This window comes from Arachis hypogaea, chromosome 17 (genome assembly GCF_003086295.3).
Source record: "Arachis hypogaea cultivar Tifrunner chromosome 17, arahy.Tifrunner.gnm2.J5K5, whole genome shotgun sequence".
Taxonomy (NCBI): domain Eukaryota; kingdom Viridiplantae; phylum Streptophyta; class Magnoliopsida; order Fabales; family Fabaceae; genus Arachis; species Arachis hypogaea.
The window spans coordinates 7,561,494-7,583,140 of NC_092052.1; the positions used below are offsets into that span (position 1 = coordinate 7,561,494).

The window sequence follows — 21,647 nt, forward strand, 5'->3', positions numbered from 1 at the left end:
AACTCTCATCAATGGATTTTAAAGAAAAATAAGAGGTAAGCATCAAAGTGGTCCCTAAAATTACCCTCGAGGCTCAAAGTAATCCCTGAACTTAAAAATTTGTCGAGATCGTCCCTGAAGTTGATTTCCGGTACTCATAGTGGTCCTTCCGGTGAATTTCGTCCAGCTGTGGCAATCGAAAAGCTGACCTGACGTCGTTGGTGACACGTTAGCAGCGCAACGGCTAGCTGACGTGGCGCAGTAAAAATTTTGGACTCAATTTGGTCCCTAATTTTAGGTTAAAAATCCTAACCCCCAATTGACTCTCTTCTCCTTTCTTCTCCATTGCACACGCTGTTCTCCTCTACTCTCCGTCACACTCTTCACTCTTCATTTCTCCCTTCGATCGTCATCTTTCTCTGCGTCTATTGGATTCCGTAAACGATGATGTCCCCGAACAAATTCTCAGTGGATCGAGGCTCTCCTCCTCAACCTCAAAAGGTAAAATTGTATCTCAAGAGAAAAACCTAAAATTTTCCCCATTTCTCTAATATTTTGCTTTTGGATATGCACATTATTAAACGATTATTTCTAATTTGTGGCAATATTTATTATTATTGGGTTTTATCATGTGACAATGGAATAGGAGATTTCTGCTTTATGGTGTTTTTTAGTGCGTCAATGTTTTAGCATTTGATTGTAGTCGTTATCTTAATGTTTCAGTTGTTTTAAGAACTCGATTGTAGCCACTGGTTCAAACTTTTTATGATGATTATTCCTACCTTACCATGCTATCTAATATGTACTAGATTAGTTTGATTTGTGTTTGTAGTTGGCTCAGTGCTAGTATGTTATTGTGACACATTGACACAGTAGACAAGATAATATTAAGAATCAATGTGGATTGTGGACAAATTTGGTGTATCATTTATTGTAGGAAAGACATGACTATATAGTTTTATGTGACTTATCATTTAATAATGATAATATAAGAAAGTCTTGGGTGGTCTGGTCTTGGGAGAACAAGATAGTGGATGCTAGATTAAGAAGATTATATTGGATGTTTGGTAGGAAAATATTTAAAAATGGGCGGTTCTAACTTGTAGACAAAATTAGTAAGAAGAGCTTGGATTTAGATGGTGTGTTTCAGTGTTTGTGGATATGGTTTCTGGTAAGATACAAAGATATTGTTTGATTTGTGTAGTTGATGTGGTGCAGAAGGGAAAAGCTTTATTGTACTCAGGAATTTCTAAGTCTCGTGACATTCTACTATGCCATACTGATTAGTGACTGGGTTTGTTCTTAGCGTGCTGATGATAATCTTCCATTTGTAGACAAACACCATTGCAAATTATTCATGTTGCTGCAAATTTCATGAGGATATGGTCAATATACTCCATGTATCGCTACTTAACCCAAAGTGGAGCTTCGGTTGTTTTTTTCTTGTTTGCCTGCATAGCTCCTGCAGCAATTCTCTTTTTGATTTTGCAAAAGCCTTGGAAGGGCAGGCCACTTTCTAATACACAGGTAAATTTAACTGTTTTTATCTTAGGGCAGAGTGCTATATACAAACCAATATATTCATATCCAAAGGTTTTAGTGATATGAACAGTCCTTGACTAGTACCATTTGTTTTTCAGGTTGTGTCATCCATAATAAATGGTGCTATAACAGCACTTATTTTGTCTTGCGGAGAAAGGGACTGAGATCATGTGGACCAGTTAGGTTGGTTTTAGTATGCTTGTAGAAAATTTTAGTTTGTAAGATTAGTGTGCCATATTATTAATCTTTAACTATGTCTTTTTACCCATGTAGCATCTTGAATGAAATTCATTCGCATAGAATCCTGATAACTGATTTACAGTTTGTCATTGACCAATTGTTATCAGTTGCCATCATTATATAGTTATTTCTTCATTATATTAGTATTGCGCATGTTGAGTGATGCTTGAAATCAAATTTTTAATTTTTTATTTATGAACTTAACATAGTTATTCTCTTTCTTACTAATTCAGAGCAATACTGTCTGAGTATTCTGGTGCTATCATTGGGATACTATTTGCACTGTTATATGGGAGGAGAAACAATTTGAGGAAAAAGGTGAAACTTTCATATTGTAACATTCATAGATATCATACAAATGTATCCTCATGATGCTTCCAAATGATCGTGGGTTGTTGGAACTCTTAGCTGCGTTGCTAGTGTTAGCCATAACGTGTGGTTTTCGAAGATGAAGAAGACAGTGAAGACTCACCTCTTGTGTGACGGAGAGTAGAGAAGAACAGTGTGTGCGATAGAAAAGAAAGGAGAAGAGAGTCAATTGGGGGTTAGGATTTTTAACCTAAAATTAAGAACCAAATTGAGTCTAAAATGTTTACTGCGCCACGTCAGCTAGCTGTTGCGCTGCTAACGTGTCACCAACGACGCCAGGTCAGCTTTCCGGTTGCGCCAGCTAGACGAAATTCTCCGGAAGGACCACTATGAGTACCGGAGATCAACTTCAGAGACGATTACGACTAATTTTTAACTTCAAGAATTACTTTGAGGTTCGAGGGTAACTTCAGGGACTACTTTGATGCTTACCTCGAAAAATAATCAAATCAAGATTTTAGATCTTTTAAGTTGCATTTATTGCAAGCCATGATAGTTAACAATTTAAATACAATTACCCAATACACTCACTTACCTTCAAGACAAATAAACAGTTTTTACAGTTATTAACTGTCAAAAATAATTATTATTTCATTAGAGTTTTTTTTTATGATCACTAAATTATATATAAAAATGTATTTATACGTATTTTTACTGTTACTAATTAGAATAAAAATAAAATATTAAAAGGCATTTTTAATATTATGGCCTAATAATTATTCACCATCGATTCAATATAATTAAGAGTTCGTTTGGGAAATTCTAAAATTTATTTTTTTTATTTTTGACTTATAAAAAGTTATATTAATAGTGTTTGGTACAATTTTTTAGTTAAATTTTTAACTTTTTAAAAAGTTATTTAAGAGTTTTTGAAAAAGTTAAAAATGTGACTTCTCCTATTTTCAAAAGCTATTTTATCACTCTTATTTAATACACAACTTTAAAACAAGGACTTCTATAATAACTTTCTAAACACAAAATAACTTATTTAAAAGTTGTTATTAATAAAAATCCTTATATTTTAAGCTCTTTTTTCAAAAGAACTTATTTAAAAAATTTAGCCAAACTTACCCTAAGTGTATTATCAAAAAAAAAAAAAACTTCTTCTACAATTGAGATAGAGCTCTCAAGAATATATTTATTTAATATCTAGATATATCTCATATAAATTTTATATTTATGAATTTGATATTAGATTAATTTTATCATTATGATTAAATTATATTAGTTTATGAATAGATATTTCTCATTCTACATTCTCATTGTATTTCTTAATATTAATTTTAATTTATTCTGTAATTCATCATGAATTCTAACAATTTACATAATTATATATTCAAATAGATAATTATAATTATTATTAAGACATACTTATAGTGTTCGTTATCTTTTTTTTTCTTTTTTTTTTTTGAAAGAAAAGAAATATATGAAAGTTGGATATCACTTTAATAAAGACACTAAAAATATATTTTTTTTAAAGATGTTTATATGTGTGATGTTATTATTAGACATCTTTATTAAATCGGTTAATAATTTATTTTTTAATAAACCAGAACAAAATCGGTTTATTATAGCAACAATAATAAATCTAATTGTTTACATTATAATTATTAGACCCAATTTGATCTGATCGAATTATATAATCTAAATCGAATATCTTTAAATTTTTTGATAAAAAGACAAATATATCTCTGACTTTTTTATTTTGCGGATATTTAAATTCCTAAAAAATTAAAAATACAATTAAATCCCTAAAAAAATTGAGTTTATTGTTATTGTTATAAAAAAAGTCGATTTTATTCTAATTTATTAAGAAATTCAAAAATAACAAGTTAATTAATACGTACAATAATAATACAACACGTAAACATTTTACAAAAAAATGTTTTACTCATTTTTATGAAAAGCATCCCATACAAGTTAATCAGCCACATTGATTAGTCTTGGTACATATAACTATATAAGTACTAATGAGTTAAACAATTCTGATCAACGTAATATATAATCCCAATAACATGAGTAGATTAGCAAAAGTCTTTACCTACATGTACAATGCAAGGGCATTACTTAGGAGGGAATGCAAGTCATACTTAAAAAAAAATAGCAATGATATATAGAAGTAAATATTTATTTTTTTATTATATTTTATTTGTCCTCATAATAAAATATAAATTATTTTCTTAAGTTTTATATTAAAAAAAATATTTTATTAAAACTAATGTATTATTAACACTTTATTTATTAATATGCATAAAAATAAATAAATATAACATAAATCAAAATAATAAGTATTTAGAGGTAACCTGATTGAATTATTAAGTAATAAGATCGATCTGATCATTTTATTAGATCAGATCCGATAAAGTAATTCAAATTAACGGTTTATTCTTTTACAATATAATTTTAGATTTTTAGTATTTTGAATTCTAGCCGTAAGTATTTTGTATTTTTATTAAGAAATATTTTGGTTTAAGTAATAATAAAAAAGTAAAAATATTTTTTTATATAAATTATATATAATAAAAATTATTTTTAAAAAATAAAGAGTATATTAATTGCTACCCTTCAGAGGCCTTTACGTTGCATTATACATGCATGATGCAATAATACTGGTTAGCATATATATTCCCAAGGCCATTTGCCAGTTGCCATGGTTTCATCAATTTGCTTACCTAAGTTTTTCCCACGCGTCCTACTATTCACATTTTACGCTCTAAAATCGAATGGCTCAATCGGTAGTGTTGATAAGCTTCGTTGACCCTTCATTTCATTGCAATTTAACCCAATCGAAATATAAATGTTTTAGGTTGTATTTAAGGAAGGTTATCATTTAATTTTTCAACCACTTTGGTTTATCTTCTTTTTCATTTATCACTATAAATAGTGTGGAGGAGAAACGCATAGTTCATGTACTTTCACTACATATCTTTTAATTAATCACAATGGCAAATATGAATACCAAGCCCTTTTTCTTTTTCTGCTTGTTTTGCACATTGTTGCTCATCTCTGCTGTGGTGGCAATTGATCAACCATTCAAAGATGAGAAACAAGGTATATATGTAAAATAACAATTCGCAAATGAATTTTTAAAATATTATATATATACTAGTTATATTATATAATTTATTTAAAATATATATTTTGTATTAAATAATTACTTTTTAACATAAACGTAACATGTATAAATTTTTTTTACACGCCTATTTTATTTCATGCATGATTGATTTCACCATTAACTCAAAAGTCAAAACTACTCTTTTAAGTTCATCATGAAGTACATAAAAGCTATTTTAACTTTAATTTAACCACCAAAAATGTTATTTTGACTTCTTTCCCTTTTCTTACTATTATAAATTAACGTGCTAAATTATATAATTTTATGGACAAGTACACTAATATACTAGAAAAATCTAAATGATCATTATTATTCACTCTATCTAAACTAGAGAGTAAAGCAGACTTTAATTCGCTCATAATTTTTAATTTTATATATTTAAATATTTAAATTGATTTAATTTTATACAAACCTTTCTAAGTGTTTTCAAATCTATCTCTATGATTTAATTCTCATGTTAACTTTTGTTGTTGACCTATATTTTACAAGTTTTAGAAAAGTTACTTCTATAATTTAAATGTTAGGATCAAATTGAAAATTTTGTAAAATTCTAGGAATAAAACAATTTACATCATCTTAAAAAAATTGTTGCTATTAATTTTAGAAATGGTAGTAAATTATTCGAATTACTGTTTTTTACTATTATTTTTAGCCATGAATTTGATTCCTTTAATTTAGTAATTCAACAATATATTTTAGCTCACACTTTTAAATATTGTTGACTAATTAATGATCAAAATATAATTCTAATAGTGCTCAAGTATTTCTTTTAATTTTATACCATTATATATACCGTTAATTATATATGTTATATCTTTAATATTATTACACATACTCATAGTTTCAAATTACCTTTAGTTTTTGTTTATTAATTTTAGAATAAATATTCGAATTGATTTCTAAAAAATTTCACATCGAACACTTTGATTTTAAACAAAATATTTTATTTTCAAAATATCTTCAAAAATTACTTTTGTCAAACAGATTGTTTTTTGCGTCATTTTAAATGAGACTAGGATGTCTTGAAATGTATTTTTTAAAAACCTAATTATGTTACAGTAAAATTTGTTTTGAATTTTTTTGTCCAATATATGTATTGTATTAATTATTTTGTATATATGTACAGCTACTCAAGAAGACCCAACAGACGAAGGATTTTATTACCGGGGCGGGGGAGGACGCGGCGGATGGGGAGGACGAGGAGGATATGGCGGCGGATGGGGAGGACGGGGAGGATATGGAGGAGGGGGAGGACGCGGCTGGGGTGGCGGTGGTGGTGGCTGGGGTGGTCAAGCTCCATGATAAAATGCTCCGGCGGATATATATGGATGCACGGATCTATAGTTCTCTATACATAGGTGTGTGTTTGTTTCAATGATGTTCATAATGTAAATAATAAGAAATAAGAAATAAAGCATGGTGCATGAACTAGTAAACTACCACGGACTTCATACATGCACCATGCCATGCATGCTCTTGTGCTATCTGTATCTATCTGTACCGTCAGTTATTTCATATAATAAATCGCCACGTCTCTGATGACTACAGAAATGGTGGCTATGGTGACTTTTTGTTGACTAATACTAAATTCTAAACCATCCACAGTAATTTGTGATATTTAGTTATTTACCTAAATCCACGAGCTGCTTCGCTTTTATGAAATCGGTTCTGAACCATCACTAATTCAAAATCTTCGATCTCCGTTGAAAGTTTCCAGACCCATTCCACCGCCTAGCACTACCTCAACACCTTCTCGAACCTTCTTGCTCCTTCGACCAACTCCACCACACTCTAGAGCAGCATGCTTGTGGCAAGTGACCATGACCCCACCAGCTGCTTCATTGCATGGGGTTTCAAATTCTCACCAGTAGTACGGTATTCATGTTTTTTTTTTGACGTGGCCAAAGTATCTTTATAGTAATACAAATAGGAAGTTGATGTACTGACGTGGCGCTTATACATTGAGTCTGGGAATTTATTTGTTTAGGCATTGTCACTAGAAATTTTTTTAATTATATTTATAAATTTTAAATTATTATTTAATTAGGTTGTTATTTTCAAATTTTAAATTATGCTGACGTGGTACTCATACGTTAAGTATGAGAGTTTATTTATTTAGATGTCGTCACTAAAAATTTTTCGATTTATATTTATAAATTATAAATTATTATTTGCTTAGATTGTTATTTTTAAATTTTAAATTATTTGTTTGGATTGTTTTACTTAGGTTGTTATTTTTTAAATTTTAAATTATTTTATTTAAGTTGTTATTTTTTAAATTTTAAATTATTTTACTTAGATTGTTATTTTTTAAATTTTAATACTATTTTTTAAAAATTTATTAATTCTTTTTAGCATTAATTTTTAAAATTTTTTTGATTTTTTTTAAAAATATTGCAGCTACATTGTACTTCGGTTGTTTTAAAATTTTGTTAATTTAGAGTTTTAAAAATTGTTAATATATTTATTTATTTTGTCTACAAATTTAATTTAAATTTAAATTAAAGTCAATTAAATTAAAAAAATTTTGTTATGAGTCAACTATAAAAGTATAAGTTATGAGATATGTATAGCACCACAATTTAAAGTACATCAATCCCTTTCTTTACATATATCCAAAATCTCTCTACTTATTTCAATGACTGGTATTCACAAAATTGCAGACATCAATCCTACAATCGACAATTTGTGTGTACGCATACGAGTGATACGGTTATGGACACTACCAAGTTACGAAAATTCTCCATTGTCGTACTCAATTGAGATGGTTTGACTCGACGAAGACGTGAGTTTTCTACTAATATTTTTCTATTTTATTTTAAATTCATATTATTTATATTTTAAATTTATTTGTTTATTCCCATCTAATCGTTCTTTGATTTTTGTTTATCAATTCTAGGGAGGAAAAATACACACCTCAGTTAAGAGGATTTTTGTGTCTCGATTCGTGAATTTGCTGGAGGGAGGAATATCTTATCAAACAAGATATTTTAGTGTTGGACTCAATAAGGGTTATTTAAGACTACACATCATGAGTATGCGGTTAATTTAAACCAACGTACTGATGTGCACAGACTTCTAGAATCATCAAGTATCCCACGATATGGATTTAAGTTTGTGAGTTTTGACACTCTCAATGCTCCTTGTACGATTGCACCTATTTAGTTGGTAAGTTTATTATTTTAGAAAAAGTATAATTTATTTATAAATTTATTTATTTTATTGATAATTTTGGCTGTGTTTTTTTTTAACAAACTTATTGATAATAATTTTTTTTAAAAATAATTTTAGATGTTATTGGATATCTTGCTGAAATTGGAAATGAAAGAACTCTTAAAAAGGATGACAAATCTACCAAGTACATTATTATTGAATTAGAAATTGATGATAGGTAATTATACATTTATTTTTATAAATATAAAATTTTTTAAAAAAAAAATCACTTGGGATTGATTTTGAAAAAAAAAGTATTTAAATTTAAAAAAATTAATAAAAAGCATTCTTTCCATGGTTTGTTTCTTACAAATTTAAAATAATTATTAATTTTTTTTAAATTGTCTTTGACATTTTTATTTTATTATTATTTTTTAAATTTTAAAAATATAAAATTAAAAAATTTGATAATCTCATCTTTTTAAATTGTTATTTTAATTTATTTTATTATAAATATTTTTATTAATATTATTAATAAGTAAAAAATGTATTTTAACTAAGATTAAGCTTAGTTATAAATTTTTAGATTCAAATACACCGTTTTTAAACGTCAAGTATTCAAATTTTTTAAAAAAATCACTTCGGATTGATTTTGAAAAAAAAAGTATTTAAATTTAAAAAAATTAATAAAAAGCATTCTTTCCTTAGTTTGTTTCTTACGAATTTAAAATAATTATTAATTAATTATTTTTTTTAAATTGTGTTTGACATTTTAATTTTATTATTAATTTTTAAATTTTAAAAATATAAAATATATATATAATTTGATATTATTTTATTGGAAGTTACTTTTTTAGTTATAATTATTTTTTGTTTATTTTGTTATAAAAAAATATATTTAACATTAAACATTTTATTTGATATAGAAAAATAATGGAGTGTACATTTTTTGGCAACTATGCACATGAATTAAATATTTTTTTGGGATCCGACAATAAGGATGGAGCTGTTATTATCTTACAATTTGTTAGAATAAAGTTATATAACGGTAATATTTATCCATAATTTTTTAACAATATATTTTTATACGTGAGCTTTACTCATTTTTTATGTAAATTTTTACTCATTTTGTATTAAATTAAATTTTTCAGAAAATATTGTTTTACAAAATTTCATGTATGGCACAAAGATGTTCTTCAATCTTAAAGATGCAAAATATGTTAGATTATTTGGTAGACTTTGCATCTTTAAAATTGTAAAACATGTTTTACAAAGTCTACCCACCTATTTTTAAATTGGATGACATTTGCATCTTCAAAATTCAAAAACATCTTTGTGCCCTACATGAAATTTTATAAAACAATCTTTTCTGAAAAATTTAATTTAATACAAAATGAGTAAAAATTCACATAAAAAATGAGTAAAAGCTCACATATAAAAATATATTGTTAAAAAATTATGGATAAATATTACCGTTATATAACTTTACTCTAACAAATTGTAAGACCACAACAGTTCCATCTTTATTGCCGAATCTCAAAAAAGCATTTAATTCAAGTACACACTCTATTATTTTTCTATATCAAATAGAATATTTAATGTTAAATATATTTTTTATAACAAAATAAATAAAAAATAATTATAACTAAAAAAGTAACTACCAATAAAATAATATCAAATTATATATATGTATTTTATATTTTTAAAATTTAAAAATTAATAATAAAATTAAAATGTCAAACACATTTTAAAAAAATTAAAAATTAATTATTTATTTATTTTAAATTCGTAAGAAACAAACCAAGGAAAGAATGCTTTTATTAATATTTTTTTTAATTTAAATAATTTTTTTTCACATCCGAAGTGATTTTTTCAAAAAATTTAAATACTTGACGTTTAAAAACGATGCCTTTGAATCTAAAAAATTATAACTAAGCTTAATGTTTGTTAAGAATTTAAGATACATTTGTTACTGATTAATAATATTAATAAAAATATTTATAATAAAATAAATTAAAATAACAATTTAAAAAGATGAAATTATCAAAATTTTTATATTTATAAAAATAAATACATAATTACCTATCATCAATCTTTAAATCAATAATAGTGTACTTGATAGATTTGTCATTCTTTTCAAGAGTTCTTTCACTTCCAATTCCAGCGAGATATCCAATAATATTTAAAATTATTTTTAAAAAAATTATTATCAATAAGTTTGTTAAAAAAAAAAAACACAACCGAAATTATCAATAAAATAAATAAATTTATAAATAAATTATACTTTTTCTAAAATAATAAACTTACCAACTAAATAAATGCAATCGTACCAAGAGCATTGAGAGTGTCAAAATTCACAAACTTAAATCTATATCGTGAGATACTTGACGATTCTGGAAGTCTGTGCATATCGGTACGTTGGTTTCAATTAACCACATTCTCATGATGTGTAGTCTTGAAGTAACCCTTATTGAGTCTAACACCCAAATATCTTGTTTGATAAGATATTCCTCCCTCCAGCAAATTCACGAATCGAGATACAAAAATCCTCTTAACTGAGGTGTGTATTTTTCCTCCCTAGAATTGATAAACAAAAATCAAAGAACGATTAGATGGGAATAAACAAATAAATTTAAAATATAAATAATATGAATTTAAAATAAAATAGAAAAATATTAGTAGAAAACTCACGTCTTCATCGAATTAAACCATCTCAATTGAGTATGGCAATGGAAAATTTTCATAATTTGGTAGTGTCCATAAACGTATCACCCGTATACGTACACACAAATTGTTGATTGTAGGATTGATGTCTGCAATTTTATGAATACCAGTCATTAAAATAAGTAGAGAGATTTTGGATATATGTAAAGAAAGAGATTGGTGAACTTTAAATTATACTTTTATAATTGAGTCATAACTAAAATTTTTTTAAATTTGATTGACTTTAATTTTAAATTTAAATTAAATTTGCAGACAAAGTAAATAAATATATTAACAATTTTTAAAGCTCTAAATTAACGTAAATCTTTATAGTAATATTAGAATGTAACAACGAAGTACAATTAACTTATGTAGACTGCAATTTAAAAAAAAATCAACAAAATTTTAAAAAATAATGCTAAAAACAATTAACAACCTAAGTAAAATAATTTAAAATTTAAAAAATAATAACCTAAGTAAAATAATCTAAAATTTTAAAAATAACAACTTAAATAAAATAATTTAAAATTTAAAAAATAACAACCTAAGTAAAATAATTCAAACAAATAAAATAATTTAAAATTTAAAAAATAACAACCTAAATAAAACAATCCAAACGAATAATTTAAAATTTGAAAATAACAATTTAAGCAAATAATAATTTATGATTTATAATTATATATAAATCGAAAAATTCCTAGTGACGACACCTAAGTAAATAAACTCTCAGACTCAACATATGAGCACCACGTCAGCATATGAGCTCCCCATTTGTATTACTACTAGTGTTAAACCCGTGCGATGCACGGACTTATATTTTAATTTGACATGATAAATTAAAAATTGTATTTTATAATCATAAATTTTTAACTTTAATATAATACTATCATCGTTATTATATAATAAGTGTATTGAATATGTTATTTTATATTTACTTAAAATAAAATACAAATAAAATAGTTTAAAATTTATAATATTCTTGAACGATAAGAAAAGAGACCTAAAAAGATAAGAATATATATAACTGTATTGGTAGCATATCAATTTTGCATTAAACTTTATACCAAAAAACTAACAAAAATTTATCGATAATAGAATATTTTACTAACATCATTAGATAAACAATTGCCATATGATGTTGTGCTATAGGTTACACATTTCATTTTAAGTCTAAAAGTATAGTTATAGATAAATTAGTTAAATTTACAATAAATATTCGTACAAAAGTATAAATTATAACATGTTACTAAAACGAAAATACTATTTTTCTTACCTAAATATTATTAAAAACTTCTTTGAACTTGACATTTGTTGTTGATGACTTTGGATTGCTATCTTAGCCTAGAATCAAAATGTTCAAGCCATTGCGACTCTTAACTCTTGACAAAGCAACGTAAAGCTATCCATAGGTGAATACTGATTTTGGCAAGTAAAGTCTTACATGTGATAATGATTTAATTACCACAATGAAATACCTTAGTTTTTCAATATTTTTCTCCTCTTATATAGTATCTCGTTAGTTAATAATGTCCAAATTACATTCTAAATACAATTTAGTTTGCTAGCACTATTAGATATCAATAACATCACAAATAGTTTTCTCAATTGATGACCAAACCTCATTAATAGCTGTAATGAATTTTTTATCGTCATACAGTAGTCCCAATGAATAAAAAGCATCTTAGAAGCTAGGATATATAATCCTATTGACTGTCATAATAGACTCATATATTGTGCAACCTTTCTGAACAGTTAACAAAATTCTCATATAATAGATATCACCTATGCCCAGTAGAACATAGTTTAACCTCACAATAGAATACCTTCTTTTGCGTGAATGTCATTCCTTTTTTTCTATCATAAACAAATTAATTTGGAAACTCAACGTACGTTAAAGTTTGACTTGCTTTAAATTTTTTGTTGGCCTCCATCAATTCTAAGAACATCGTATCTGTTTATTTCTCTTATTCCATGATTTTTTTTAAGATTGTCATTATCTTTAAAGATGATATTTTTCTTTTCAGACAAATGAAAGGTTAATCTCATCACTGAAGGCCATCTTCGATAAATATCATATGTCAAAGTTCTCCACACAGCCTCACGTGCAGACAAATACCCGTAATTAAAAAATTGTTTGACCTCATAATAATTTGAGCATCCTCTCCACTAAAAGTTTCTTTTGAAACCTCAACTGCCACCTTGTTTGAACCTTTATTCATATACTTGAACAAATATTTAATAGTATTTGACTTGTTGTAGTACTCTACATTAACATGCGCTTGATAAGACATTATTAGATATGCGTTGTAAGAAATTACATTCCTATTATCCATATGAAATCTCTTCCTTTCAGTGACTACTCTTGTGTCTTATCTTCTATATGATGGGTATCCACTATCATTAATAGCTGTGGTGTTATTGAATGTTTTAAGATAATATTTGGTGTAGTACCCATCTTTCATTTACGGAGATGTTGAGCAAATGGTCCATAAATTATATATGTAGACATAGCTCTAAACAGTTTTGGGTGTCGAACACGATCGAACAATCTTAACAATATTAATCGGTCAATTTAAGTTGTGTAGTGGACTTCTCTTTTAGAATTCTACCATATATATCATTATAATAAAAAGATAAAAAATAATATGTAATAAATAAACTATCTATTTTATATATATACTTTGATAAATATATAACTGTGCAAATAATTTAACGAAAATTGTTTCTAAAAATAAGGTTAAATGATGAGCAATACATGTATCCTGCACTTCGAATGGTATCCCTTACTTAAAATCGGAGGTTATCATGTCAAGCTTAATTTTTATAATATATCTGGTCAGTTTTCAACTTTTAAGTTCTTTGGATTATTAACTCTACCAATCTCTTACCAACTCGAGTTATATGTCATTGTGATTAAGAGATCAGGATATCCATATATTTCTTACAAATTGCTAGAGTATTTTGATAATTATGAAACATGTATCTCATGCTACCTGTGAAAGACGCGAATAGTTAGAATGACACATTTATCTGATTTGGAAGAACAGATTTCATCCCTAACAACTACATATTGAATCCTAACCTCCTGTATATATCACTCCTGATTTAATCATTAAATTAATTAATTAATATTCTTATTTTACGCTTCTTTCAAAATAATGGCATTAGAAAAATTAAAATTTTTCTTTATTTTAAAATATAAAACTCTTTTAATCTAATCAGAAAATAAAAATTAAAAATAATTATTTTAGTTTTATCATAAATTGTATCTATCCTATTATTTGTCAATAAAAACAAAAAATTAATTACAATTTAAAAATTAATAACCTTATAAATTATATAAATATCTAAAAATAACAATTTAAAAAAGCGTATTTAAAAATTTAAAACTAACAACTTAAGTAAATAACTTAAATTTTAAAAAATAACAATCTAAGTAAAACAACATCTAAATAAATAATTTTCAAGCTCAATGTATTAGCGTCACACCAGCAAAAAAATTCTTCATTTTTTTTGAACTACTAAATTAGTTCAATTTTTTAGGTATGATAGAAAAATAATTTGGTATAGAAAAATATATATTAGTTTTTTTAAAATAGTATAAATAATCTCACATTTTAAAAAAATAAGTAATTTCATTCAATTTAATCTAATATTTTGTAGTTAGCAAATTTGCTTATTATAAATTATGTAAATAAAAAAGATATTTTTAAAGATATTTGCTTATTTAAGAATTAAAAAAATATTTTTTAAATTGAAAAGTCTAAACAAAGTGTTTAAATTAGCCATTAGAAATTAGAATTAGGTTATTTTAGATAATTACACATTAAAAATTAATAAATAACTTAATTATATCAACAATATTTCATATTAGAAATATAAAACTAACTTAATATTTCATGATTTAATTAAATTTTTGAATCCTATTATTTTTTTAATGTCGTCATAAATAATATCAATCCTATTATTTGTCAATAAAAATAAATAAAATTAAATATAATCTAAAAATTAATAACTTTATAAATTACGAAATTTAGAAAAAATATTTAAAGAGAAAAACATAAAACTACTTCTATTGGGCACAGACAATCTAAAATATAACAATGTAAATTGAGTAAAGAGAAAATTTATAAATATGACAAATAAAAAAAATTTAAATTTAAAAATTGAAACGGTTAAGAAGTCACTTAATTAGGAATTAAAATTAGAATTTTAAATTTCAAATTTTTAAATAGAGTTTCCTAATTAGCTAGTGCAAATTTTAAATTTTTAACTAAAATTTCCTAATTAAACGATCGTTGTTCATTAGAAATATAGAAATTTGTTAATTTAAAAATATTATTTTTAGTTTCTTCGTAAATAGTATCAATCCTATTATTTATCAATAAAAATAAATAAAATTAAATACAATCTAAAAATTAATAATCTTATAAATTACATAAATTTAAAAAAATATTTAAATTTTTTTAAAATATTAAATTAATTTAATTTTGTCAGAACAACATTAGAGATAGAATTAATTATAAAAGAGTGTTAAATTAAAATTTTTTTAATAGTATAAATAACCTTACATTTTAATAAGATTGGTAATTCTATTTACTTTAATATAATATTTTGTAATTAGCATATATTTGATTATAAAATTATATAAATTTTTAAAAAATATTCTTAAACTCATTTGCTTACTTAAAAATAAAAAAAGTATATTTTGAATTTAATTTAAATTTTAAACATAATACTTTAATAAAAAATTAGAATTAGATTTTTTTTTAAAAATAAGTACACATTAAAAATTAATAACTAACTTAATTGTATCAACAATAACTCATATGAGAAATTTATAACTTTATGAGTTATGACATTAAAGACTAAATCAGAAATTAACAACATATCAAAGGTGTGAATCGAATTGAAAAATAAAACTATAAGTAATAACCAAATAACTTCAATTTATATTTAAAAAAAATTCTAAGTTCCAAACATAAAAATAAAAAAGAATAAAAAAATAACAACTTAAGAAAAAATAATGTTTCTACCAAAACAAACATATGTTTGGCATTATTCTATTAGATAGACTCTAAAAAGGAATCCAAAACATGTACATTCAAATTCTCAATTTTCATTCTCAATCTCTATCTTCTTGTAAGTTAAGGTTTCTCCTTCCACCTTTGAATCTTTCGACTCCGAAGATAGTCGCTTGGGTGGTGTAATAGCATTTTCCAACACTTCAGATTCACTTTGTCCACAACTTATTGGAGAATTCAAGCAACAAATTTTGTACAAAATATTATATTAAATTAAAGACATCCTTCTCACATTTAATTTTATCTCAATAATATTTTTTGAATAAAATTAACTCTAACTTTGAAAAAACAAACAAACAAAAAATTCATTTTTTGAACAAATACCTTAGCACATTCTACTTCTTCCCCTTTAATGATTGAAAATGCTTTTGAAGTTGGAAATAAACTACCAGTGTAGTCAACATCCTAAAATTATAATTAGTTATTAATTATTATTTATAAATTAGATACTAATAATGACCAAAAAAGCAAAAAAATAAATTATTTTTTAATAAAAAATACACTTATAACTGTACTCACAATTTGAATAGGGTGAGGCTTTTTGAATTTATTTATGAGATCAGTCATCTTCTTAACTTTATAAAAAGATGAAAAATGTGGATTATCAAATATTTGAACTTCAACGATGAAGAGAAAGGTCTTATCAATTAGGTTGAGAAAAAGTGTAGGTGTATCCGATAGATCTCCTTTCAATACAGGGTATCATATAATATATTAATAATAAAAAATATAAAAAATACCATTAAAAATATCATCACTAATGTTTTTAGAAACAAATATTGATTGGAACTTACCAATAGAGTGGATCAAGTATCTCTACACAACTCTTTCCCAACACCAAAATATATTATTTGGTAAGATATTCCTTCTCTTAGCAAATTCACGAATCGAGACATAGAAGCTCTCTTAATTGAGGAGCGTGTATTATTCCTCCCTATAATTGATAAAAAAAATTAAAGAACAATTAAATGGGGGATAAACAAACAAATTTAAAATATAAATAATTTAAATTTAAAATAATATAAAAAAATTAATAAAAAAACTCACGTCTTCATCGAGTCAAACCATCTCAATTGAGTATGACAATTGAGAATTTTCGTAACTTGGTAGTGTCCATAACCGCATCACTTGTATACGTACATACAAATTGTCAATTGTAGCATTGGTCTCTGCAATTTTGTGAATAGCAGCCATTAGAATAAGTAGAGTAATTTTAGATTTTGGATATATGTAAAGAAAGCGATCGATGTACTTTAAATTGTGGTGTTATATATGTCTCATAAATTATATTTTTATAGTTGACTCATGACTAAAATTTTTTAAATTTAATTGACTTTAATTTAAATTTGAATTAAATTTGCAGATAAAGTATAATAATTTAAAATTTAAAAAATAACAACCTCAGTAAAATAATTTAAAATTTAAAAAATAACAACCTAAATAAAACAATCCAAACAAATAATTTAAAATTTGAAAATAACAATCTAAGCAAATAATAATTTATAACTTTTAATTAAATATAAATCGAAAAATTCCTAGTGACGACACCTAAATAAATAAACCCTCAGACTCAACGTATGAGCGCCATGTCAGCATATATGAGCTCCCCAGTTGTATATATATATATATGGTGAATTCTATCCAACCCCCTCTAAAATAACATGTAAGTTACTCTTCATGATGTGTCATATTTTAATTGGTCATTACTTAACTATAGTTGGATTATTTTGTAATTTATTATTTGAGATGGGTAATTGTATAATTTCTTAAAATATTAAAATTCTACCCCGTTAATTGAAGCACGTTTTCACGCAATCTCTTTCATCATTTTTTAACGGGTCGTTGAATTCCCATGGCTTGTAACTTCCCTGTTCTTCCCAGTATAGCCAGCGCCGACTTCATTATTATCTCTTGTCCTCTCACTAAATCTTTTTTTTTTTTTTTTGCCATGAATCACTCCTTACCAATATCAGTTCGATTATTAAATTTTTTCATTAAAAAAATATATCTTTATTTAATATATCTTTATTTGTACTCTAAACAAGTAAACATATTTTTTATCATACATAAATTATTTAAAAAATAAATATATTATTAAAATTAATAATACAAATTTAAAATAATAAAATCCAACTTTTTTTACTGTATTTTTTATAATATTTTTATTCTTTTAATTTACAATTTATTAATACTTTATTATTTAATTAATGATTAAACAAATTATTTTTATAAAAAAATATTTTTTGTATTATCTTATAGAAGAGACCAATATAGTAGTTTAAAAAATAAAGTAAAAATGAAATTTTAAATAAAAAATATTTAATATTAAAATTTTAAATACAAAAATAATTTGTATAAATATTTAAAAGATAAATATAAAATATATGCATAAAATAAATAAAACAGATAAAATGGGAGTACTCATGAGAAATAAATAATTATTTTTGTCTTCTTTATTTATTTTAAACATGTATTTCATATTTATATCCTGAATATCTATATAATTTGCTTTTGTATTTAAAAATTTTAATATTAACTATTTTTTATTTAAAATATCATTTTTACATTAATTTTTAAATTGGTATATTGGTCTCTTCTTTAAGATTATACAAAAAATATTTCTCATGAAAATAATTTGTTTAATCATTAATTAATTAATAAAATATTAATAAATTAAAAATTAAAAGAATAAAAATACTATAAAAATTACTTGTAAGAAAGTTGAATTTTATCATTTTAAATTTGTGTTATTAATTTTAACAATTTATATTTTTTTAAATAATTTATGTATGATAAAAGATATGTTTACTTGTTTAGAGTACAAATTTTATTATTATATTTGTATATTCCTGATTTTAATTATACTTTTAAGTACTCTGAATATATTTATTATATTATATTATATTATATTTTACATATGAATATATATTCCATATATTATTTTTAATAAAAAAAATTTAATAACCAAACTAACCATTAATTATATTGGTAAGGAGTGATCCATGGCAAAAAAAAAAAAAAAAAAAAAAAAAGAGATTGAGTGAGAGGACATGAGATAGCAATGAAGTCGGTGCTGACTATACTGGGAAGAACGAAGAAGTTACAAGCCATGGGAATTCAACGAGCCATGGGAATTCAACGACTCATTAAAGAATGATGCACTGTAGAAAGAAATTGCGTGAGAGGCGGGTAGAATTTTAATATTTTAAAAAATTATACAATTACCCATCTCAAATAATAAATTACAAAATAACTCAACTATAGTTAAGATAATAACCAATTAAAGTGTGATACATCATGAAGGGTAACTTACATATTATTTTAGAGGGAATTAGATAGAATTCACCTATATATATATATATATATATATATATATATATATATATATATATATATATATATATATATATATATATATAAAAGCATAGTTTGAAATCACACAACAAAATAAAAAATAAAAAATAGTGGATTTACACCAACCACGTGTTTGCCTTTATCCTGAAGTGAATGTGGAAATACTTTTCACACCTATCAAATTAAAATATTAGAATTTGATTTTTACATATAATAACAAAAAGAAATAGTTGTAAAAAGTTTAAAAGTTTTATTTCCTCATCTAATTAATATTTTTTTATCATTTCCATAAGTTAATAAAAGTGTAAAATATAATTATTTTTATTACTAGCTAGATGTACCAATATGTAATTAATTGTTTTTGTAAAGTACCATTGTACGAATAGTTTATAGAAATTAAATCCAAAACTATATATTCACCTATTAAACATGAATGAAACTAAGTAACGTTGATGATCTCAGGAGAAAAAGTTGTAAACATTCATGCACCAGATCGAATTTAACTTTTTTTTTGTTCTTGTTTTCTTTAATTTGTGGCTCTCCATTCTTCTGGACCAAAAGAAAAGCCACATCTTCAGCATTTTCCTTTTAATTAATGCGTTTCAAAAGGGAATGAAATAATATAATTGATGGACAAATAAGAACCTTTAGAATTTATAGCAATTAATAAAACGTGACAGGCAAAAGAATGATGACATTAATTAAGTATGCTTTATTTCTCGTTTGTTGAATGGAGCCAAAACTTGGTCTGGTAACCTTTTAGCTCCTTGTTATTAAGAGTATCTCCAAATACTTGATTTTAGATTAAGTTTATTTTCGTTTCACAAAATATCACACAAATATTTATAAAATTATATATTATAAAAAGTAACTTAAAATTTAATGTAAGATTTGTCAATTTAATATTTAGGTTCAATTTAATTTAAATTTTATATTAGTTAAAATTATTTTATTTCATGAATTATACGAGTAAGAATATATAATTGATAATTTTTAAAAAAATACGGTCTCTTTTTATTAATATCAGTCTTATTTCAAATATTGTATTTAATATAAATTTTAATTTTAAATGAATTCAATTACTATAAATATAAAAAATAATATCCAAAATATATATATCCTATTAAAATTGCTCTAATTATTAAGCTTAATTGGAAAACTAATAAAAGTTTGACGGGGGTTTTATTTTGCATAAGTTCGTAGTGGATTATTATAATTCAAGAAGTAAATTAGATAAACTTCTATGATAAGTAACTAACAAAAAATTAACCAACACCAATCAATAATCTAAAAAAAATCAATACTCATTCATATTTTTTTAAAAATTATTCTTTTACACTTTTTTTTCTTTTTTCTTCCTCTCAACACCACAATTTCATCTACCATCAAAAGTTATTCATCTCCACTAAGTCACTGTATTTTTGTCGGCCACTTACCGTTCATCACCCTAAATTCTAAATCTCAAATCTTAAATTCTAAATTCTAAATTTTAGATCTTAAATATCAAACCCTAAATAATAAATCTTAAATCGTAAATTATAAATTCTAATTTTTAAATCCTAAACCCTAAATTCTAAATACCAAATTTTAAATTTTTATTTGAATTTTAGATATTTTTATTATTTCTAATTTTAAATATTTATTTTTATTGTAAATTATTAATCATTTTATTGACTAAAAATTATTGGTTACTAATACTTTTTCTTAAATCATGGATTGAAATTTTTTAATTTTACTTTTGTTTAGACAACAAATTGAACACAAGAACTAAAAAAACACTATTATATAACTACTTCTCAACAAAGAATGTACACTAACGAGAGGATTGTTTCCCTACCGAAAAAGTACATTGGAATAAAGTATTCATTTTGATCAATTTATCGGTCATCTTATTTGTCATACAAGACACATTGTGCAAATTAAAAAACCAGAACTTCAGATACATTATCATTTAATCTTGGGTACATCTATAAAAAATTCAACTTGTTTTCAAATCATCATTATTATTATTCTTGTCTCATCAAACTAACTTTAATATAATGGGTATTTAATTTTTTTGGCGTGTTCATCGGATCTCATCAGTAAGAGTTTTGGACTTAGTTTTCAAT

The 21,647-nt window shown here is 24.4% G+C and overlaps 1 non-coding gene and 1 pseudogene across 1 annotated transcript; both read left to right on the plus strand.

Annotated features, from left to right (window-relative positions):
• Window positions 1-371: 371 nt before the first annotated feature.
• Window positions 372-2,213, plus strand: LOC112762703 (uncharacterized; annotated as a pseudogene).
• Window positions 2,214-4,995: 2,782 nt separating this feature from the next.
• On the plus strand, window positions 4,996-6,833 carry LOC112765378 (uncharacterized). Its single transcript, XR_011875746.1, has 2 exons — window positions 4,996-5,181; window positions 6,372-6,833. It is a non-coding gene; the product is annotated as an uncharacterized protein (transcript).
• Window positions 6,834-21,647: the final 14,814 nt, after the last annotated feature.